The sequence below is a fragment of the Boleophthalmus pectinirostris genome, unplaced genomic scaffold (genome assembly GCF_026225935.1).
Source record: "Boleophthalmus pectinirostris isolate CB_2022bp ecotype Guang Dong unplaced genomic scaffold, ASM2622593v1 HiC_scaffold_1, whole genome shotgun sequence".
NCBI lineage: Eukaryota > Metazoa > Chordata > Actinopteri > Gobiiformes > Gobiidae > Boleophthalmus > Boleophthalmus pectinirostris.
In genome coordinates, this window is record NW_026570970.1 from 26050492 (window position 1) to 26072461 (window position 21970).

At 38.7% G+C, this 21970-nt stretch overlaps 1 protein-coding gene across 1 annotated transcript in view; it reads left to right on the forward strand.

Moving 5' to 3' along the window:
* Positions 1-21970, forward strand: part of thsd7ba (thrombospondin, type I, domain containing 7Ba) — a 327257-nt gene that overhangs the window by 45393 nt on the left and 259894 nt on the right. The window contains exon 2 of the mRNA XM_020920389.2: positions 12828-12882. The gene's annotated coding sequence lies outside the window, so the exon portion shown is untranslated. The remainder of the gene's footprint in view (positions 1-12827; positions 12883-21970) is intronic.

Below are 21970 nucleotides of genomic sequence, written 5' to 3' on the forward strand. Positions count from 1 at the left end.
AAAGTTTATATGAAAGACACCCATTTTAATGATCAGAACAGTGAAAATGTCAAAAGAGTTGCATAAAAAAAAAATTCCTTCCACTAAGCAAAACTGTAGCACTGTAACAAAATAATTTAGTAAAATGTACCAAAAAATACTCTTGGCGATATATCGATACAGCAGCCCACAATACTGATATTGTATCACCACATTAAACCAGTCCTTCTCAAAGAGCGGGGCGCACCGCGTGTGACCTCGGGGAACATTTTTTTTTTTTTTCCCCGTACTAAAATAAAGTGTAATTGCACATCCACTACAGTAGTTGGCAGTGACGCTCTCATTGTCAGGGTGTGCACAGGGAGTATTAGCGCTATAGCGTCGGGGATTTTTGCACCCGACGAATGTGATGTATGTGATGTATGAAGTGCAGTGAGCAAACTATGTAAAGTGTATAGCTCGACTTCACTGTGACTACGGCGGGAAACGAGAAAAGACCGTGTTTACTGCGACTAAAATGGTAGCAGTGGAAAGCATTAAGCCAAATAAAATACGGCGTTGCTGAAAGACATTACACCCAATCGCGCTGATAATCCGCATGAGTTTTTTCAGCGAAAACATGCTGAATGTTGCCAACATTCACCCATGCTACTTAGTTAAACCAGCGAGCACTGTTTACATCTTATATGGTGGCGTACCAAATAGCAGAGGAGTTGATATTGCTGCAGCGCACATCATAGACGAGGAGGTGACAGGAGCCTCATGACGCAGCGCAGAATACGGACGGACACATGCTGCGTGTGCAAATGCGTTTGCTCTGGTATGGAGGCAACTGAAGGCGAGGGTGCGATTTGTCCGCCTTTGGTAGTAGTTCTTTGGAGTGGGGGGTGCGCGAAATGTTTTCTTCCTAGGGAGGGGCGCATTAAAAAATACGATATATCGATATTTCGATTTTTGCCCATTATTTATTTATTTAGTTAGTTAGTTAATGTATATTACAGGAAAAAAAAAAAAGTTCTTGTAACACTACTAAATTACAGAAATCTACTTTTCAATGTTTACCAAAATATTTTAGGGCTACTTTATCGTCTCATTTCCTCATAACTTCTTCTGTATCACTCCGCGAACAACACGTTTCCAGTTAGCAATTACAGGTAGGATATGCACAGTGTGGCACACATAAATCTGCTGGGACAGGGGACACAAGGCCCAAAACTGGGACTGTCCCCAGGGGCATCTGGTCACTTTAGCAAAGGAGCAAGGCACCAAGTTTGTCCCAGGGAGACCACAATGCAAAAGCGCACAAACGAGTGACTGCAAAACGACCAGCAGCTAGCATCTGTGTTATTAGCCTATATATGCAAATGACAAAACAGTGAAGAAAAATAGTTAAGTCTGTCAGAGCATAGATAGACATTTGACATATCTGCTACATCATGTACCTTGCCTGCTACAGGGAGTACGTTTATGAATAATGCATTAGAGACACGTTGTAATACTGTAATACTTGTCCATCATTACGGCTGCACGAGTTTAGATCATCTGCAGCTCACCATTTGTCTCCGCAGAAAGACCACAAAGAGAAAGCGCGGAGCTGTGGGTGAGTGGGAGGAAAGTTACGCACGCCAGGCTCCAAATGACTGAGGAGAGGACTGCTGCTGCTATTTCCTGTAACCAATGGGTACCACTGCACAGACTTGTTAAACTCCTGTTATAATCTTAACTCTCACAGGTCTTAAAAGTGCTTCATGTAAGAACAATTTTATTGTTACACCACATCTCATCACAGTCCACTTATTCGTTATGCTTAATACACTTCATTTCAGATCTTGACCTTAAACATAAAGTTTAATTCTTTCTCTGGCCTTATGCAAGAAAATACCGGTATGTAGCTTGCTGATGTACTGCTGTTTTGGCAAGATTACTACAAATGCTACCGACTTTGTGGTAATTATATCCATAATGCAAGTGTTTTAAATCCAAAAAGCATATTTCAACAAAAGCTTTGGTTAAATGCTTTAATAAGTTAGCAGTTTCAGAAACAAATTTTAAATAAAATTTGTTTTAAGTTTTAATTTTATTGTTTATAAAGTCTATGGAAAAGAATTATGAGAAATTTACTTCTGGGTAAATGTCATTAGAGCTGTCATATCATGGCTTGTGAATTATCGTGATGTACATTAGGATGATGTGAAAGTTTTGTAATAATTTGTAATATTGTGATAATTGCACATTGACTGCAGCTCATTTTTCTCACTTGGAGGGAGGCAGACAGAGATTGTGCCTAATTGCTCCTGCAAAAGCTTAGAGTGACTTAAACACTGACTGTGAAGGCTCTGCAGAGGCTAAAAACTCAAATGATGTAAGAGATAAAAATGTAGTGCTATTACTTAAGGACAAATATTATTAAAAAAAAAAAAAAAAACCCATTAAGGAGCTGTAGGTATAGTTTGTTAGACCTTATTGAAAAATACCTCTTTATATCATGACAAAATATGTATCAGTAACATCCTAAAGGTAAAATGCCTTTTATAGCTAAGATAAAAAAAATGTGGATAATGTAAGCTAACACAGTGGTCCTTTACAGTGGCTCCTTTGTGCTTGGAAATGTTCTGTTGATTTGTTGCGTCACTAATAGACTAATCAGGAAAGCTCACAACAGAAGACAAGTGACTGCCACCTGCTGGTAGATCTCTGTTTTCATGTTGGGGATGTTAAAAGTTTTATAGGCACATTTTATTTTACTATGTGACACATACAACGGCAAGTGAGAGAGGGATCTGGCTGCAGACCTCCACCCAATGGACCCAACCTGCAGACCTCCATCAGGTCTATCCACAGGTTCCGAAAGGAAATAAACAGTGGCCATGCCAAAAGCCATGCCAAAAGACTGCCGAAGTCCACGGTTTCGTGGATGCTGTTTTCAATGTAAAACTATAAAAGTTAACATTGTTAGTACAGAGTTGTGCTTTATCCTAACCAGACACGTACAGTGAGACATTTATGGCCAAACTACATGTAATATGTAGATGTATGCTTGTATATGTGGCCTATGTTGGCATTTATAAAATAAACATGAAAAATTTAGAGGGACAGGTAAATCTTCATCCAGGTGGAGTAGGGTCCTCTTAGCAAGTGAGGTTAACTGAGGACAAATAACTTAAACTATCCATTTCTCCTAGGTTTCATAATATTTTGAAGCCACCATATTCTCACTAACTCCATCCACTCATTCTTTATTAGATCAAGTACTCTTAGAAAATATTTTATACAGAATTTATTCATGAATTGTAAGGAGCCACTGAACTATTTTAAAAAAGATATTGTTGGAGTGTCAATGCGTCCTTGAATTTTATTTTGTTTAGTGCAGTAATACATCTCCATACACACTCTGTTCACCTTAGATTCTGTGGAGACTATGGTGGAACAAATGATTTGCATTTGAATAATTTAATCTTGTATAAATAATCCCCTAACCCCTATGTCACTTAGTGCCTATAGTTAATCTTTAAGCAGTCCTTTTTGCCCAGTATAGTTACTTTAAAAATTTTATGATAATGCAATTGACAGCTGTGTGATTTTGTGATATATTGCATAGTCCAAGTTGTTTTTAGAAGATGGGAAAACACTGCCATATACAGTGCATATCTTGCCTATTGACTCCTGTTGGTTTTCCCATTATATTATCCAGTGGCTTTTTGTGATGTAAGTAGCTTTTTACCATCACACTATTAGATCATCTATTTTTCATTTTGTGAGCAGGACTTTCTTTTACAGTTAAAGCTTCATATAGAGCTCATACATGTTTAATTTCTCACCCACATACATGGTGTGCCTGGTTAGTAGCGGAACTAGTGACAAAAATGTGAGGAAGAAGAAGAAGAATGGAAGCCCGAGTAACCCTCAGTCTTCCCTATGGACATTTTTGTCCATTTTGCCATTAAAAAAAAAAAATGCTACTGCTTTGGAACAGTCAGATAAAAAGTCATACTTAGGACATAAATGTCCACTTACAAGCTGTGCAGCTGTAAAATAATCGTATCAAAAATCTATAAATATTTAACCCTTTAAATGCCTGTTTGAAAAACTGACTTGAAAAAATTGCTTCTAAAATTGAGATATATTCCAAAAAACTGAAGCCAGGCTATAATAGGCTATATTTTATTTTATTTTTTTTAGGATCAGTTTAAAATCAGTTCTGAGGTGTCTCTCTGTTCCCCTGTTTATAATGGGTCCTGTTATGGATGACAATGGCCCATTTAATGGCCCATTTTAATTTCACAATGGCCCATTTAATCTTTGAAACCTTACAGCAAAGCTTATATTTGTCCTAGAGAGTTGTGGAGGGTTTTTCCTCTAGTTTTCCATAAAGAATACTGCATGTCTATCTGTTGTGGATAAAAAAAAAAAAAGTGCATTTAAAGTGCACAATGTTTTTCTGTTGCATGCAACTTCAGATGGCCCATTATAAATAGATGTATGTATTTTTATAAACTACATATTTTTGATTAGACCAGGGATAAATCTTTGGACTTAGTTGGAAAATTTATGGAAAATTATACATTTATGATTGATTTATGATTTATGATTTTTCTTATCTGATCTTACACAAAAACTAAAAATGCCACAAAGTTGAGTTGAAGCTTCCTAGGACACATAAAAATATTCCCCATTATAACCTGGCTTCAGTTTTCTGGAATATATCTCAGTTTTAAGTAATTTTAGGAGGTCATATTTTTATTTTACATCAAGTTTTTAAACCAGCATTTGTTCATTTAATAAATTTCAAATATGATAATTTTACAGCTGTTTATGTTAGTAGTTATTTATGTGCAGAGTGTGATGTTATAAAGCCTGAGGGTTAAAAAACATTTTATGTTTTAAATAGATGGAAGTGGCCAGAGAGAAAGCCAAATACTATGGGCAACTATTGACTTTAGAAGGAAGTTCATTATGGTTCAAAGCTAAATGCAGGGTTACTCAAACCAATTTTCATTTCACTAGAACAAATTGGATTCACTCCTCATTTACAGAAATGATTGTCCATTATCATTAAAGCAAGTCTGATAATCAAACCTACCTCCTTTGTCTGTGAGGTAGAACCGTTCGCTATATGAGCCTTGAGGGCAAACTCCTCTGTTTGAAAGTAAGAGTGTTTGATGCCTCTCTCATAACAGATATTTTTTCTTCTTCAAAATTTCACCTCGCTTTGTGTTAAGTGTTTCACCTGCTGATACAGCAGCTTGGTCCTGTTTCCCAAATGTTTCCATTTCTGTGTCAACTGCCATGTTTGATTTTTAACAGAGGACAGCCCATGCTTTGTCTAATAATGCTACTGATATTTAGAATAATACCACACCAAGTTCCTATTTGTTTTCGTCTTTGTAATCAGCAAAGCATGCAACTACCTAAACCTAATCTCTTCCACTCCTTCTCTCATTTGAGTGACACCTACACAGCTCCATCAGTGGTCCCAGTGGACTCTGCGCATTGTAGGTGGTTCTCGTGTGCACAGAGCCTCTTTACGCAGTAGCACTTGTTTGTTTAGTGAATGTTAACAATGACCTGTCACTCATCAGCACTGATCTGAGTGCTGAGTGAGTTTGCAGCTCCCCAGGCTCCACTGTTCACTTGGCTGCATCGCTGCCCTACTTCTCAGCTCCCTGGTGTTCTAAAAGCCTGGAGAGGAAGTGAGCTTTTAATGGGCATTTCTTTTCCATTACATTCTTGTTATATGGATTTCATTATTAAAATGTATTCAACCACAATATATATAATAATATTCAAGATAAAAAAAAAGAATTCAGTAATTGCATTCACACATAGCAAGACAACACAAGCAAAAATCTGTGTTTATGAGAGTTGGCCAAAAGCATTCCTGACATTTGAGGGTGTAACACCTTTTTTCTATCCTATGGTGTGACCCATCTTTGTAGCAAAATCTAAAAAGTATTTTCAGAAACAAATAATTTCTTTAACAACTGTAAATAAGCCTTTTTACAAAGACCACATTTTGTATATATATTCAATTTTACACTTTTTAACATGCCCTGTGGTGCCCTTTTCTGTCACCCGGCTGGACATTCACTATATGTTTCCCATTTCAAAATATTCAAATAAATTTTTTAGTATGTCTGTATTGCTACTGGAATAATTATGCTCTTAACTGTTCGATCTTAAATGATATATGTTTAACAGTTAGGATTGTATTTTTCACAGGAAATACTGCTGTCACACCACAGGACATCACACTTGTGCTTGTTGAAAGTTTATAGAAAATATATATCAAAAAATTATAATAATAAATAAATAAATTATAAGTATAAAATTTGTTCTGTTTCTTAATCCCTTAACTGCAGAGCTCTTTCTGATGCATACATGACAGATGAGCCCCTTATAGTTTTTGTTTAACTGTCTTTTTAAATGTGTGATTTTTCATGTCACACCACGGAACACCCTTTTGATTATGACATTAAACTGTTTATATCATTTTTAGATTTGAAGTAGTGATAAAGGTGTGATATTATTAAATATACTGCACATGCTTCCCTTTATGCCAACACCTTTATGAACTGTCTTTGACACAAGACACTCATTTTAGAATTGTTCTAAGAAAAGTGTTACTACATCCTATGGTGTGACAGTATTTTTTGTTGAATTACCAAAAAATGAAACACACATTCTAAAACTATATGTAACTTATAGAATACATATTTGTGCACATTTGCTTTTAATTTTGGATTGTGCTGAAAATTGACCCATTTAGTACCCATTTAAAGTACCCATTTACAGCTTAAATAATACAAAAATATGTAAAAATTGTGGGAAAGTGAATGCATTTAGTTGTGAGTGAACCTTATCTATAAAATCAAACATACTGTGTTTCACTTTGACTTTACACATCTTTGTTCACTTAGATTTTTAGCCGTACCTGTTATTCTTTAACTTTTGTCAGTGCGTTGGTAAATGCTCACAAAAGTGAAAAGGTAAGTAAATCCATTTCCTCAGCAAATGCTCTCTTTGAATGCCCAAAATATCTGTCTTCACATCTTTGCAGACTCTTGTACAAGTTTGCGCTTCACCACCACAAAATATTATAGTATTACTTTTTAAGATTAAGGAGTTGATCCTCAGAGGGGTATCCAGGAAAAGCAAAACCACTTTTCGCAGAATAAAGTGTTTAATCTCCTTAGGTTTCAATACTGCCTTTGTCGTGGTGATTCTGTTTTGTTCTTCTGTCTGTTTCAGCTGTTTTGCCCCCGCCTTGCTGTTGTAAGGTTTTTGCAAGTTGTCTAATGCGGTTGGTCTTCATGATGTATGAGAAATCAATGAAGCTGCTCAAAATCCATGCGAGTTTATCTCCGGGCCATGATCCATATTAGCAAGCCTCCTGCCTCTGCGTCTTTATGTAATGATTTGTCATTTTTTTAAAAGAAACTGCTGCCGTTTGTAAATGCTACGCCAGATCGATCAATGTAGTTTACAAATTCAGCAGGTATAAGCAGCAAAATTATCCTGATGAATGATGCAGCCTCCTGTTTCCCACGTGCTCCCTGGACACATCTGTGCTCGCACTTGCATTTTATCAAGTCAACTGTCTCTAGTCTCACATGTCATTAATGAACAATGTGAGGCTCTTTTGAAGACATAGAGACTGAACATGCTCAGAGTAGTGCAATGTGTAGTAGATAAGAACCACACTGTGAAACTATGTAACACAGATCAGCCTGGACGGCTGCCTCTTCCCCACACAGTGTTTAGGCAATCCTTGTTTGTGCCAGTGGGAATGACATTGCAGAGGAGCAGGCATAAATGAGAGAGGTACTTGTTCTCATGTCTTCAAAAAGTCATACTTCAAAATAAAACGCTCAGTCAGAGAAGAACCTGGTATTATTGACTTGCTCTGCTCTGTTGAACCTATTTTCTCTGCCCTCCTTACACCCAATTATAGAGCTGACATATTGTAGAGCATTAGAAAAGAACTTTATCAGAGACGCTGTTATCAGTAACACCTGCCGGAGTCTGACTCTGGGACTGACTTTGCTCAGGTCAAAAGACAGCAGTGTCTCTGTCTATGTATCAGATATGAATGGTCAGGGCCTGCAGGAGAAAGTCTATAGAAAAACATAAAGTACTTTATGTTCATGTTGCTTGGCAACAAAGAGTGAGAGATTTGAATGCAGCTCATACGGAGCTAAATGAAAAGCTGCTTGAGGTAAATATCTGCGTCTCTGTGATGTTCTCTAATTATAAAGCAGTGTGGCGGTTGAGCAGGAGACGCCAGCTGCATCAAAGCACAGCCCTAGTCTCACAGCGCTCACCTGAGCACGTTGAGGAGGCAGTGTAGCTCACACCAGTTAGGTACGATAATGAGCAAAGCTTTCCCAGGAATCATTAGCTTTGTTTAATTACATTAGAAACTAACAAGACACCTTCACACAAGTCTGCCAAAGTTTTATTTCATTTGCATATCATCTGATTTTTGCATTTCTATCATTAACAAGGTGTAGAGGAAGTATAAGATGCATTTTAAGATACATTAGAGTAAACCTTGGAAAGATTTTTAAGGTTTTTGAAAATGTTCCAATTGCCCAAAAAGAGAACTGACTAATCCTTTTGTTTAGTGCTTTATCATTACATAAACTGCTGCCAATGTCATTGGGAGTAGTAAAGTAGCTTTAGGCCTGTTTGAGTGTTTACTCCCTGAACACCTTATTCTTTTGCAGTTAAATAAACAAACATGATACTTTCATCAGCTCACAATAAAAGAAAAATCAATACTTAACTTTGAACAAACACAAAATGGTGAACATAAGTTTGAGCTGATGAAATGAAGAGTAAAAGGCTGTAGCATGCAGACATGAGCACAGATACGATTCACCCCGCACTTACATCCTCTCATTCCCATCACAGAGAATTCACCTGCTGCTTTTATAGAGCGCCCTCCTCTCCCTGCTGTACTGCCCCAGGCTCTCTCATGAAGGACTGGATTTACCTTCATGCTCTACAACAATGAAACTTTTTACTCCCAGTACCACTTCTTTGGATTTCATCTTGTGTGTGTTAGTTCAGTTTTAGTTAGCCTGGACAAAATCAAAACTTGTTGAATCAAATGGGACTAAATCTGAACTCAAACAGAAATTATATAAAATCAAGCCAGGTCTAAGTTGGACTTAGGTTGTGTTCAGACTGCAGCCTAAAGTGACCCAAATCCGATTTTTTGGCCCCTATGTGACCTGTATCTGATCTTTTAATGACAGTCTGAACGACACAGATCCGATTTTTTCAAATGCGACCCAGGCCACTTGGATATGTGCTCCTGAAACCAATACATATCTGATCTTTTGACATGCGACTTCAGTCTGAGCTGCCAAAGAGCATCCATCCAACCTACACGTTATCAACAAGCGACAAACGTCACTATTCTGTGCTGAAGTAGGCGAACATTGTTAACGAACTCTGTGTCACTGAAGTGAAGCACATCGCCACTCACCACTCTTGGCTACCGTCCACACGTTCCTTTCAACGGACGTTGCTGCCGCTGTCCCACAAAACACCACTGCCAAAAACCTTGTCCTTCTCCTTCTCAATCTCCTCCTTAAAACAAGTAAGTTGTACATGTTCTGGCTCCAGTACGAGAGAAACTTTAAAATTGCCAGGTGCTTAATTCTCGCGTTTATGTTTGGACAACTTCCGTAAACACAGAGCACGCTCGCTGCTGTTGACGTCATCGTGTCCTCCATTGCGCATGCGGGACAATTTCGGGATGTTTAATGTTCACACTGTAGTTCACATACAAGTCGCATTTAATTGGAAATGTGATCGACCTCGCAAAAACATCGGATTTCACAAAAAAATCGGAATTGAGCATTAAGCCCTGCAGTCTGAATGTAGCCTTATTTAGGTCTAAATTGGGTCTAAGTGTGAAACAGGAACCAGGTTGAGTGCTGCTTGTTTTAGGTTTTTTCCATATCTATTTAAATCAAAACTGAAATCACAATTATTCATGTGCTTGTTATTATGCATCAGCATGCCTAAATGAAATGAACAATTAGATTAAGCAGATAATGCATTTGACAGAAGTGCTGTGGGAAATGTACTACGACAGTCTATAAGAAATTTTTACTCATGGAAATAACATAACACGAGTTGATGCTAATAATATTATAATAATAATGACCATTAGTTGATTACACAATTTTTGTAATGAATTAGAGCACAAACCATAATTGTGATCGAAATTTGATTAAGTGACTGGTGTAGCCTAAGGCTACGTTCAGACTGCAGGGCTTAGTGCTCAATTCCGATTTTTTTGTGAAATCTGATGTTTTTGCGAGGTCGTTCACATTTCTAATTAAATGCGACTTGTATGTGAACTACAGTGTGAACATTAAATGGCCTGAAAGTGTCCCGCATGCGCAATGGAGGACACAATGACGTCAACCGCAGCGAGCGTGCTCTGTGTTTGCGGAAGTTTTCCAAACATAGACGCGGGCATTGAGCACCTGGCGATTTTAAAGTTTCTCTCGTACCGGAGCCAGAACATGTACAACTTACTTGTTTTAAGGAGGAGATTAAGAAGGAGAAGGATGAGGTTTTTGGCCGTGGTGTTTTGTGGCAACGTCCATTGAAAGGAACGTGTGGATGCGCAGACGTAGCCAAGAGTGGTGAGTGGCGATGTGCTTCAGCGCAGAATAGTGACGTTTGTTGCTTGTTGATGTCGTGTAGGTCGGATGGATGTGCTTTGGCCGTTCAGACTGAAGTCGCATGTCAAAAGATCAGATATGTATTGGTTTCAGGACCACATATCCAAGTAGGCTGGGTCGCATTTGAAAAAATCGGATCTGTGTCGTTCAGACTGTCATTAAAAGATCAGATACAGGTCACATAGGGGCCAAAAAATCGGATTTGGGTCACTTCAGGCTGCAGTCTGAACGCAGCCTTAGACATGGTAAAGACTTCATCCATGAATTTTACAATGACTGAGTAGTTAGCAGGAAACTGGGTTTCTGGGTTAGATTCACAGGGTTTGTGTGTGTAGTGACATAGCAAGCATTTAACCCTACCTTTACTTTGACAAGACATAAACAGACTTGTATCCCTGTCAAACAAGGACAGTCAGGATCAAAACTGAAGTGACTCAACAGATACCTGGTTCAATCCTGAATGAAATTGTCATCTCAGGGCAACATTTAAATTAGCAATAGGATTTACTACCCAGAGGAAGTCTGCGTACTCTGTATCACTGTTTGAGAACCACTACACTCCAATTCATTGGCATTCTCATTCTTTCCCCCTTGATACAATTAGACCCCAATTAGCATCAAATATGCATGCTCTGCAGATACACAGCACTAGACAGGAAAGTTCACTCTGCACCAGCTCCAAAGGGCTCCAAACCAAAGTAATGGAAATGCGCTGGCACCAGGGGACTGTCTCTCTGTTCTGATTACTCTTCATTCTTGTGTGAAAGAAGTCAGGAAAAAATGGGAGAGCATTTGAATGGATTCCCCATTGCCAAGGTTTTATTTGACTGGGCCCAATTGGATGCCATACAAAGCAAGTGGTGTGCTGACAAACGCTATCTGTAACTCTCTGAACAGGCGCCAGTGCTATTCATTATTATATGACATAATTATCTTTCCAAGCTCACTGGGCGCTCCTCGGGTGAAGGGTGCTGGGATAGTGCTTGGTCAGCAGAAGTGGAGACGCAGCCTGTGTGTCAGATAACATCTTAAGACTCTACATCTGCCAGCCCCTTATTGTAGCCCACCTTCAATTTGTCCATATAGGATCTTATCTACATTTCCATTAGCCCCGGGCCGTCTTTGCTAATTGGATATACTGTTACTGGCTAGGTCTAAATCTTTCTGGCTAGTCTGGCTGCCTCCTTACTGTCTCTAGTATGTTGGAATTCATGTCAGAGAAGAGAGATGGAATGCAAGGTTTTTCTAGTGCTCTACATAAACACTTAAAAACCCTGCTTTTAAGATGCTATACCTATTTTTTATCTTCCTAAAATGTGAAAAACAGAAATTGTTATGTATTTTGATCTTGAATTTTAAATTGATATTGATTGCTGGACCTTATATTATGTGAACTTTGTTTTCCTGGTTTCATTAACCAAAAAGTTTAAAAGTCAGTTCCCCTAGTACACAATATTTATCACATACTAAGACATTTCAAATACACATTTCAGCACATTTCTGTTGGATTACCAAAGTATCTTAACGTTATTGGTGTACTCAGAAAAAGTTTTCTCTATATTGTTTACCCCTAAGTTAATTTTTGGTTCACTGAAAATGGCCAACTTTTGATGGTCCCCAGTGTCAGACAGAATATTAATTTTGCTGGATCTATGTGTTACTTCTTCAAAGTATTACCAAAAGCTATTCACGGTTATATACCACACCACTCACATGGTGTAATTTCACACCACAGCAAGGGTATTGGGCAAAAAATAATTACTCTTATTTTCACACGCGTCAGAAGCAGTGCCTTCATTGTCTTTAGGGAAATCCTTCTTTTCCCATAATTCTTCACCACACCAGGTTCTACCCATAGAGGGGGTTTCAGTGAGAACAGTCAAAGTTAACCTAAACTTGCATAAAAATGCATTACTTGGGATATATTCCAAAATTTACTCCGGCAAATCCGACGAAGTATATGGCAGCTGTTTAATCACTGACAGTGGCAATAAAGCCTATCATATTCTGATTTTTGATCTAAAAGCAAGAGGCAGAGGATTGCATTGCCACTTTCTTGTTCTTTTTGTGTTAAGAAACAACAGTTTTTGTCACTACTTTAATGTAAATTTGCTTATTAGTGATGGTGCTTTTCTTTTGCAGACATTATGAATACTTCAGTGTGGCTGCAGGTTTTACCATAAATGAAGATAACAAGGTAAGTCATTTACAGTATTTTTTATGTATTTATCTTCAGAACAGGCACTATAAAAACAGTAGCTGTAGTATTGGGCTCCTAAAGTCTCTTATACTTGCATAGCTGAAGCACCTGAACTCGTCCCTAGCTCTCACTATAACCCTAACTTTGACACCTCATCAATATCCACTTGCATTATTTTTCGGGGTGCTTTTAGAAAAGTTTGTTTCAGACAACAAAATGAAAATGAGATGAACCATCTAAGCATAGCCAAGCACTCGAGTTAGCAAGAAATAAAAATACCTAACAGGGCACATTGGTCAAATTTTGTCTGCTGCTTTTACAGTATAGGGCATGATCTTGCCCCCAATTTAGCACTAGTGCAAGTGTTTGGTGTGGAGTTCTAAATTCCTGAATATCAGGTGGAGTGGAGCTGAGGGCGTGGTGTAGCGCGTTCAGTGAATTGTCAAAATTCATTGAATTGCCAGAATCGTAAAAATAAATATCAAACTAGCTCACTGAAAAAGAACCTGTAACATGCTCAAGGCTTTTTTTATTTGGAAATACATTACGATGATAAATGCTTAACATTCATAACATGTTCCTGTGCTGTGTGAGATGTTCATGCACCGTCCGGATGTCCTCCTGCAGCAGAGCACAGCCCCTCGTCAGCTCCCTGTATCGGCTCAGCACTGCTCTATAGTTTGGTTTGATCTGGATCTATACAAAAGCTGCTCACATGAGGCCGTTTACAGCGCTGTTCTAAAGTGTGTTTTCTTACCCTGTCTGCAGTCCTAGTGCTGCAATGTCGATTTCCTCACATTCTCGTGTCTGGACTCTGACAGGGATCAGCGCATGCATTCTTGAGTCTGTGATAGTGGAGCAGATGGACGTATCATACCGTCCATCGCAAAGCGGTAACATCAGAAACATTTATATGACAATAAATGTATTCCGTAATCTGCGAGACATCTACCTGTGTGGGACCAAATGCCCGTGAGATGAGAATGTGAGCAGTCAGCAGTAGCAGCAGTGGACACTCATACCTCAGATGAGTGCATGGGATGGACTGCTGGGACACGTGGGAGCGGGAGCGAGAAAGCAGCGGGTCTGCTGTGGGATCGGGAGGGCATGAGATAGACACTGGTCTTAAACGAACGCAGAGAAAACTATAAAAGGTTGATGTGTGCGCATGTGCATGGACTTACAGTAGTGTGCGTGCACGAGAGGGGCGCACGTGCATGCAGAGTGTTCGGAACACAAACCCAGTCTGTTCTGTCATGACCTATACAAAATTCTGTATTCCTGGTGCCTCTGCTGGTACGTACTTGCATCGTGGGGCTCTAGAGCTGTTTTATTGTATTCGTATATAATTTCTCCCCACACTCTGCTGCTTGATAATGAGGCAAAGATTGCAGACATTACCTACACTGGTAGTGCTTTTAAATGTCAGCGGTCACAGATTGGTTCAGATGCTGTCACCATATATGTACTTACAGTGTTGGGAAGGTTACTTTTAAAATGTATTCCCCTACAGATTACAGATTACATACCCCAAAATGTAGTCTATAACATAATCTTTTAAATTACTTAAAGTGAGTTATGTAATCTGAATACTTTGGATTACATGATTTGCTGTAGAGTAGCAAAGACAAGGATATCTTCACATAAGATGTTTTGTCTGCCAAAAGAAAATAAAAAGCGCAGTCTTTACTTAAATTACCAAATTAAAAATAGTACTGATAGAAAAGGAGGAGACACGGTCCACGCAGCATGGTTTAGTCCTGTTAAATCCTGTTTGAGACAGTTTAGACCTGGTTTTAGTCCTGGTTTAGTCTTGGTGTAGTCCTGGTTTAGATCTGGTTTAGACCTTGTTTTAGAACTGGTTTAGACCTGGTTTGGACCTGATTTAAACCTGGTTTTAGTCCTGGTTTAGTCTTGGTTTAGTCCTATTTTAGACCTGGTTTAGACCTAGTTTGGACCTAGTTTGGACCTGGTTTTATGTCTGGTTTAGACCTGGTTTAGACCTGGTTTGGACCTGGTTTTATGCCTGGTTTAGACCTGGTTTAGACCTAGTTTTAGACCTGGTTTATTGTCCGGCAATGAGTGAAATTACCAAAAAATAAAAAATAATAAAATAATAATAATAATAATAAACAAATAAAGGTGAAAACAGGAAAACACCTCTGTGTAATCCATTTATTTCAACCAAGTAACTGTAATCCAATTACTACTTCACTTAAACAGTAACTGTAACTGAATACAATTACAGTTACCAACACTGTGTACTTATACCGTCCCACTCCAGCCTCCAGCAGCAAAGTACAGCCCGACCTGGACGCACCCTCTACTTAACGCTAAGTGCTAAGATTGAGGGCAAGATTGGGCCCATAATCTTTTAGGGAAACAATGAAATTTACTCATTAACAAAAAAGGCAGGTACCATAACTTTAATTTCTCCAAATAAATGACAAGAAAAATCCCTTCTTTCTGCCATTTGCCCACTTTTTCTCTTGTTTTTATATTCTGGTTGTTTGCATAGACCATCTCAGTGCTCCTCTGTTACTAATGGAGCTGTTATTACAAAGCTCTAAGTCCATTTCTCTATTTGCCTGGCTGAGACTGATAAAAAAAAAAAAGAACGTGTACACCTGTTACTGGCAAGACGAGTAACACGCCGTGATTAAGCTCTGTGTCTTGTAGCTGCCAGTTTTATTTGGAGTGTCTGCGCTTGGACACACACCCAGGAAGTTGTCTCTTCTTAATCTTATTTTACTGCCTAGTTGTGACAAATTAGAAAAGAAAATAGTCTATGAATGGTAGCCGAGGAGACTTATTTTTTTACCCTAATTAAACTCTTTACTAATCTTATTCTTATTATTTATCTTTCTTAATCTTTATTCCAGTGATATCACAAAACTTACCTGCTTTTGGTTTTAGAATCACAGTAACCAACGTCACAGCCATTATATTACAGAAAATATTGTGTATTACTAATTACTAATAATTAGACCTGGTTTAATACTGGTTATTATTTTAGTCAGGGTTTCATATTTGGTTTAAAAGAAGGGGGGGAATTCTTATTATTCTATTGGTTTACTGTCTGCTTTTTTCATGTTTAATGCTGTTTTATTCCAATATATTTTATTGTGATGCAGTTGATTTCAAGACAAGTCTGTTTGCCTCAGTTGTTTTTATTGTTTGTGGTGTTCTCTCGCCCCCCACTAGAGGGCGCTACTGCAACTGTGGCAGAGAGCTGGGGCATCTCACTTCGAGCTCAGAATAGCCAGAACATGTAGAACCTTTTGTGTGCACTCAACTAAGCCCACTAGCTCTTACAATGTGCTTGCTCGCACCCTCCAGTCTAAAGTTAAAAAAAAAAAAAGTATAAATTGCTTTGACATTTTCAATAGGCATCTGATGAATGTCCCCTCAGTATGATTCTGCTTTTCAGCTCTTTTTGTCTGTAAAAAAAAGGAAATAAAGGTTTGATTATTACACCATCATTATATATTTCTAGAACATAGTGAGCCTATACAAAGAAAGGAATATTGCTGGTCAAACTTTACATCAACTGTCAAATTTTTTTACCTTTTTAAAGCAAAGGCTACTTTCTGTTCAATACATTTTCATATCTATCTCTACTAAATACTAAATTATTGATATTAAATATTATTCAAAAAAGTAATATTGAAAAAAGTAAAAGTTGTAGAAGTGAAAGTAAGTGTAGTTGTTTTGTTGTCGTTTTAGTTTTACTGTTGTTTCAATAAAGTACAGCAGGAATCCAACATCTGACGACATCTTAAACCTCTTGCTATAGTTGCCATTTTATTGGTCGTCTGCTTGAGACAACTTCACTAAAGTGAAATAAATGCTCAGCGTTGGCCTCTGACCTAGCAGGGAACTTGACAAAGAGTGGCTGCTGCTTTTAACCAGCTCAAGTGTTTCCCTAGACATTCTGTTGCACTATAAAGCCGATACACTGTAACTATGGCTTTGCTCTGTGATTAATCTTGCAGCCCTACTTGTGTCAAAAAATAAACAATCAAATTTGAAATTGCAATTTGAATGGATGCAATTAGCAAATGGCGAAAGCTGCAATATTTGAAGTACCATAATTTCGTCCACAAAATACAAAATATCAAATATATTCTCCATTAAAAACTGCTTACTCTGTTGTTTAGACCTTCTGAATGTGTTTAAAATGTGAAATTTTCAGTCAGTCGCAAATCTAATCTCACTCACAATGCTTCTCCGAAAAATTGCAATTAGATATTTTTTCCCAAATTCTTCAGCCCTTTACATAAGCTTTCCCATTCTAATTAAACCACCACCTAAACTTGCTGTCTTTCTCCAACCATCTTTTGAAGATATTTTAGTGGCACTCTATATTCTAATGTAGCGTAATCCCTCAGTTACCAAGTGCCATATTTACAGTGCTGGTGGAGGAGCCCGGGGAGGTAGTCTAGTCTAAAGTCTGCAGGTGTTTTCTAGCTGCAGCACGCTAAGCCTTCTCCAAATTTCCTGTAATTAGGAGATAATGAACCCCCGCTCGAGCCGCTGCTACTTCAATTCATCTGCCTCTGTTGAATCCACACGACTGACTTTGTTAGATCTTCAGCATGGATCCGCTTGGCACCGACTTCAAACTTATCAGAAATCTACTTTCCCTTTTTGCCTCCTCAAAACATTTATTATGCAAAATTAGACATGCATTAAACTGTCAAAATAACGCAATGAGACAAATTAGTGTGTGACTTGCTAATTGGTGTTTTTATCATTATTATTTTCTTGTTAGAAATGAAAAGCACATTTGAACCTCAATTTTGAAATTCATTTTAGACAGTAAAAAGGGGAAATAATAGTCATTTTAGAAGCAGTCTCTTCAGCAGCCATGTCCAGCGCACAGAATCATGTTTACCAATTTAACCTAGACCTAGACACACACATAATTTTATTTAATTTTCATTAAATTTTAGTTTATAGAAAAGCTAATTCTTTACAATTTTAGGTTAAAGCTCGGACTGCAGTGTAAGTTTTGAGATGAGTCACTCCTCCCTGGTTTAAAGAAACATTCCCTTCTATAATTCTGTATTTTCACTCTGTCCTAGTATTTTTTTTTATGGTATAGTTAAAAGCAGTCTGCATCTATTCAGTATAAGGTCTTTGTATAGCAGTATAGAAATGGCTGTGCCTTAAGTAAACTACGTTAAAATTTCTCACTTTTGCAATTTACATTTTTAATGGTATAGTTAAAAGCAGTCTGTATCTGTTTAGCACAGTGTCTTGCTATAGCAGTAAAGAAGTAATAGTCTAACATTAAACTGCAACATTAAAAGTTGTGTTAGGTTTTGGGCTGATTGGTGCAAACTGGAGCAATTTGGTCTCCCTTTGAGTTGAACTAACGCCTATTCAGCTCAAAACACAGCCGTCAGCGAGCGCTCCTTTGAGACTATGACAGGCAACGCAGCAGCCTGGACGAACCAACAAGAGGGAAATCTCACTCCACAATGGTGCATAAGGCAGGGAGCTTCAGTATGGGCACTTTTCTTTCTAAGGCAGTTGAGTAAACAAAGTCTCAACCTGTTTTGTTGGAGCAGAAAACAAACACGCACCTGTCAGGGAAAGTAAGGGACTGCGCTCAAAGCTGTTTTATTTCATTTCTTCAGCTCTGCGTGAAGCTCCCCCGGTGCTGTGTTCTGCCCGCGGATGATTTAAACACACTATGAAGATTTGATTTCTAACACGAGAGAGTGCGGAGCATATATGCCTTTTAGTTTTTCTTCACACTGTCGGGAGAAGTGAGAGCGTGAGAGACAGAATTCTAAACAGGAATGCTTTTGAAGAATTTAACTTTTGCATTCTCTTGCGATTTGTTTAGAAATTATTCTCTATTCTTAACCTTAACCTGTTGCATTGCCATCCTAGTGGACCATTGAAAAAGGGACTCCCTATATTGTATGGGATCAAACTATAATGCTCACAAAAATTGAAGGAATCAGAATCAGATCTTGATGTGAAAAAAATATGTTGGATGTTTATACAAATATGGACAGGGCAATGTCTTGGGAACAAAAGGATGCCACCTCTTTTAATGGAAATGAACATAAGGTGCGCTAGAGTGGCAACAGTGAGACAACCCCTAAAACAGGACTGGTTTTGCATGTGGAGGCCATTTCAAGCTTCTGCCTCTTGGTCTTTTTTGGCTGGTTTTCCACTAGTGCTGCTTTGGCTAAAATGATTATCACTACTGGGAGTATGAGGCCATTCCTTAAAGGTTGTATAGAGGATTTTCCAAGGAACGAGAAATCCAGCGACTGTTTGTCCTTTTTAAAATGTTGCGCATGCGTGAAACCACCCCCCCTCCCCCACAGCTCCCTACGTAGAAACGCCTCCTTCCGCCTCATCCTTACGCCAGAAACCGGTGCGCTGCACATGACTTGTAAACAACTAACTACAGTGTTGGTTAGGCAAGGCGGAGAAGTGAGGAGCGGGGGGAGGGGGTGCGCGGATATTTCGTGCGCGGACAAGAAGTGAGAAGCAGGGCGAAGAACGGAGCGGGGAGTGAGGAGAGGAGAGGAGAGGGGAGCGGTGCGTGGAGATTCCGTGAGGAGCAGGGAGAAGAGCGGAACGGGCAGAGAGGGGCGCAGAGAGGGGGGCGCGGAGATTCCGTGTGAATGAACTAGCTACTACTACAACACGCAGCAGCAAGCGGACTCTTTCTTTGCCTTGAAAATTAAGTTTTCAGACATAGGATATCGCATTCGTGTCCTGAAAAACGTTTGTCTAACTCTTGGAAATAAAGTACGTTTTCATAATAAGCAGAAGTGACCTGTCCAGAAGTAATTTGGCGACCAGTGCGTCAGTCTTTAGACCCTGTGTCTGCTTCATTCGCGCCATCGCTGGAATGAATCTTCAAGAATCACCTTAGTTTGGTTTCGCTGCTTTTCCCCTTGTCTTCTTCTTTCAGCGACCTCAAAACGGACTTTGTTTTGGGGCTAACTGCTCGTAGATTCTTGTCTGCCATTGCAATAAACTTTGTGCTAACTGCGAGGAAGATATAGGTCAAAAAAGCCGCTAAGAACTGTTGCGTTGGTGGAGTAAACAGCGTCTGTGCGTCTATGGACTGCGTGACAGGCGTACGTAAACCACGTAATGGCAGCGCGCAGGCAAGTCAGTTACGCTAGAAACGTAGGGAGTTTGATTGACAGCCTGTCAACTAACAGATAACGAGGCAGTGTCGTTATCTATTGGCAAATGTTTAGCTTGCCCCACCACGTCCAGAGTTGATGAATTTTTATTCTCTTTTTTTTGGTCATCATAATTACAAGGCTACTGCATCTCTATATTGCTATCATTGACAATTTGAAACAAAAAAAAAACAAAAAAAATCCTCCATACAACCTTTAACTCTACAGAAGTTGCACAGATTGCACAACTTCTCCAGGATGGCACATGCCATTGCAAGGAGATTTCATGTGTCTCCCAGCACAATCTTCAGAACACGGAGGAGTTTTCAGGAAACAGGGAGTTACTCTATGAAAGCTGGACAGGGCCGTACAAGGTCCTCACCCTGTCAGCAGGACCCATATCTGCTCCTTTGTGCAAGAAGGAACAGGTTGAGCACTGCCCATACCCTACAGAATGACCCATTGTTAGAGCCCACACTGGTGCAGTAGGTCCTCCTGAGGCCTTACAATACCCAACCTCATGTGGGCAGGCAGTACCAGGAAGATGAAGGGATTGATGCAATTGAGTGGCCCTCACAATCACCTGACTTAAACCCAATGGAACACCTCTGGGACATTATGTTTGGGTCATCAGACGTTGCCAGCCTGCTCCTCGGACTCCAGACACCATCCGTTATTGTCTCATTAGAAGCATGCCATGTCGTTGTTTAGCATGCAGACAAGCACATGGGGGCCACACAAGATATTGAAAAGGATTTTGAGTTGCAGAAATTACATTTTGGTAAAATGGACTAGCCTGCCACATCATTATTTCACTTTGATTGTCAGGGTCTCTATAAAATTAAGCCCTTTGTAGGCTGAAAATTTAGAAGTGGCATCCTTTCATCCATCCAGCATATTTTTTCACATTGAGATCTGATGCGTTTTCAAAGTGTTTCTTTGCATTTTTTAGCATTGTTTATGTCAAAAATCCATCTAGCAGTATCTTGATTACACAACTGTAATACAAAAAGTTATTATTACTATAGACATATTGCACTATAATAGTCTTTACAGTTTTTTCTTTTGTGGGCCATAATAAATCTTTAATTACGTCTTCTTCTTGACCTTTCTGGCAAATTTCACCTCTTTTTCCAGTATTTTCACTTCTTTATTTTCTATCAATCCAGCTGTGACTGGAAAAGTGAACTTGATCTCCTGCAAAGTTATGACCATCTGACCTTCATAATTGTATCTGTCCTTCTCCGCATTTTTAAGCTCTGAAACTACGTTACAAGACTTATATGATTTTCTGTCATGTTTTCTTTTCATATTGCATTGACAATGACTCATGGAGAGCTTTATCTATGTTTGACTCACAGTGGGCAATGTCACTCGCAATCACCTCGCCAATCCTACCCCTTCTGAATTTCATCTGGAAGTGGTTTTTTTTCAGCAGTAATATTTTCTGAATTATCTTCTAATGTAGTCATAACTTTGTAACTTCTAATATATTTTACTCACACATGAATTAAAGCTGTATTTGACAGTTTTTCTATACATTAAAAAAATTATCAAAATAAATGGTGGATCTAAGTATATTTCTATTACTATTTTGTGATGTTAATTCACAATCAAAAACCAACTGTATCTGAATAAAGAATTCCAATTAGGACTTAGGACTAGTGCTTTGACAATGTCCTCAAGTCTGCAAGTACTTCTAGTCCTTGACTGTTTTGCTATGTGTGTAGTATTTCTCTTCTGACAGTAGCTTTTAATAAATTTGAGGATGATGTAACTTACTTGTTCTTCAAAGTAACCCTTACTGGCAGAAGACCTGTTATATAAACATGCCTCAAACACTGTCTCGGCCTGGTGTCTGTTAAATGCCATGTAGCAGATATAGTGTCAGAAAGTGTCAAAGTTGTGTGGTGAATCAT